General features: G+C 34.6%; 1 long non-coding RNA gene across 1 annotated transcript in view; it reads right to left on the bottom strand.

Moving 5' to 3' along the window:
• The window catches only part of LOC107058906 (uncharacterized), an 11,011-nt gene extending 8,448 nt beyond the window's left edge, over positions 1 to 2,563 (bottom strand). Inside the window, exons 1-2 of the long non-coding RNA XR_001472397.1 lie at positions 1,090 to 2,563; positions 891 to 1,004 (exon numbers count right to left, since the gene is read on the bottom strand). This is a non-coding gene — a long non-coding RNA (uncharacterized lncRNA). The remainder of the gene's footprint in view (positions 1 to 890; positions 1,005 to 1,089) is intronic.

The following is a 2,563-nucleotide window of genomic DNA, read 5'->3' as shown; positions in this document are numbered from 1 at the left end:
ATTTTTAAGTTAAATAAGATGAAAGTTTAATTTTTAAAACATACGGTACAATCATGGAAATGCACACACACAAATATTTAAGCTAAATAAGATGGAAATTTTATTTTTAAGAATGAAATAACTAAAGACTTAGACAAAGAAAATAGTAAAAAAAAAAAACTAAATAAGGTGAGGTATTTTTGTAAACAAACAACTTATTCTCAAAAATTATACAATGAATATTAGTTTGAATATGACAAACCAAACAAGCAATAAAAACTAATCCCAGCATAACTTATCCCAATATAACTTATCCCAGCATAACTAATCCCAACATAACTAATCCCAGCATAACTTATCCCAGCATAACTAATCCCAGCATAACTAGTATTCAAACCAAACGACCCCTGAATTCTTTGGGATCAGCTTTACTGAGTGCAGCTCCATTTGCCCTTCTGTTCTGGACATAGCTTTCCAGAAGCAGTGACTTTAGCCCTTTACTACTCAAGGAGGACATATTCTGGCCAATATGGTTGTAACAGTGATTTGCCTTTTCATGACGAAACATTAGTTTTGGGCTTTTCCTGTTAAAGTTCTGAATATTTACCTTTTCTTTTGCTAGAACTTCCACATTAATTTCTACCTTTGTTCTTTCTGTTACTATAGAAAAAGTGTTTTTTATCCTTGCTTTAATCTCATTGTACATATATTCACGCCAAAATATATCTACAACATAGATGCATCAAACACTTTGTCCTTCCTACAAGTAAAGCAATCAACTATTTTGTTTAAATGGTTCCAATCATGGATATAATGCTCTTTCACCACCCTTCTCCCACACGTGGCCACTATGAAAGGGACAACTTCTTTGAGATTGATAGATTATAATGTGAGCTAAGAAGTCAACTTACAGCTTGACAAGTTGAAGTCCTGAAATCTCTCAGATTGGTAGCTCTAATTAGACAGTAAATCACATCTTTGGCTCAAACCATCGTGATTGAATAAGCCTTACTGTTCCATTTCAGCTGTAATAGCAATGAAATAGGATTTCACCCACACATATATCAATCTTTACAATTGCATATAGCTACTGGGAACAGTACCACATACCTCAGCAGCTAATAGATGCCTTCTAGGTCATGTATGCATGTCATCCATCTTCTATCTTCAACATAACTTCTGATGTGTGCTTGTATCCACACTACTTACATCAACACTTTTTTCAGAAGTCACATAACTGCTCTGAACCGTCACATAATTATTGGACACTTAATTTTTCTTCTATTTAATGATGCTCTCCACTTGCATGTCGCCAATGCAGGCAAGAAATTCTTCACTTATATAAAGCAGTTACAAAGTAATGGCTTGATTCCTCATTTGAAAAACTATGTCCGGACAATTTGTCTCTTATTGAGCCAGAAACGATGGAATCACTTGTCTAATTCAACAATTTTTGGATTTATTCAGGACAGGTGAATCTTATACTATACCAAATGTATTGACTATGTGTATATAGCAATAGCATACTTACTTTTACAAACAGCCAAACATTCCAGCAGTTAGAGAAATCTTTTGATGCATGATTTTATTGGGTATGGAGATTTCTTAACCAAAAGCACATGAGACCATACAGCATCCATCTTTTTCAGGTAAAGGAGCAAAACCATGTTTGGTACAAAGTAAGAAAATTCCAAAAGCACATATTTTAGGCGGAAAATGCTTTGCTAAGAAAATCACTTGCCTCAACAGTAGCAAGTTTTCGGTGGCGTAGGAAGGAAGTAGAAAATGTTGCACGCACTTATTTATTAAATTATTTCCAATAATTTCAGCAACCAAACACCATAAATGAATTTCACAAAGGAAGCCACACCAAAAAGGCCCAAGTTCACATACTTGTTCATAATACTGGTTAGCAACAAATTCAACTAACTCATTATATATCTGTCATCTCAATTTTCCTTCACATGACACTAAGTAACTTGCCATAAAACAATTAAACTAGCCAGTACATACGAAGAGCACAGAGAAATCATCAATTGTTTCCTAATTCTACAACTACACATAAACTAATTCACTTTAGCCAACAAAAGGTATACATCATCAATTGATTTTTTATTCAACAAAAGGGTGAAAAGTATAATACAAAGCGAAAACTGTACAACACTTTTATATACTGAGAAGACACCGTATATTTACAAGCAGTTAAGAGAATCTGAACAATGAATCATGGGTAGGAATAGAAGCAGCAGAAACAGCGACAGCAGCGCCTGAAGCAGCTACAGTACAAGTAGCGTGGCTGTGATCGGCGATTGCCAGTACCAGAGTTTGATGGAGCAGTAGTGGAAATCGGCACTGTGTTCTCCATCAGCAGTATTGATGAAGATTCTCAACTTTCGTTCGGGTTCGATAGAAAAGGACTGAAAATGAAGCTCATTACAGGGGTGTTGGGTATGGAAGAAATATTTCAATTTTCCTATGGGTTGGATAATTTTTTTTGAAAACACAAGTTCTTAAAAATGATAGGAAATTGTGTCTTTTTCAGAGGTGGATGTTTGATTCTTTTATTCGATTTTTATGGAACTTT

This window comes from Solanum tuberosum, unplaced genomic scaffold (assembly GCF_000226075.1).
Source record: "Solanum tuberosum cultivar DM 1-3 516 R44 unplaced genomic scaffold, SolTub_3.0 scf00693, whole genome shotgun sequence".
NCBI classification, from domain to species: Eukaryota; Viridiplantae; Streptophyta; class Magnoliopsida; order Solanales; family Solanaceae; genus Solanum; species Solanum tuberosum.
The sequence above is the reverse complement of the archived record's forward strand: the minus strand, read 5'-3'. Positions and strand labels throughout refer to the sequence as shown.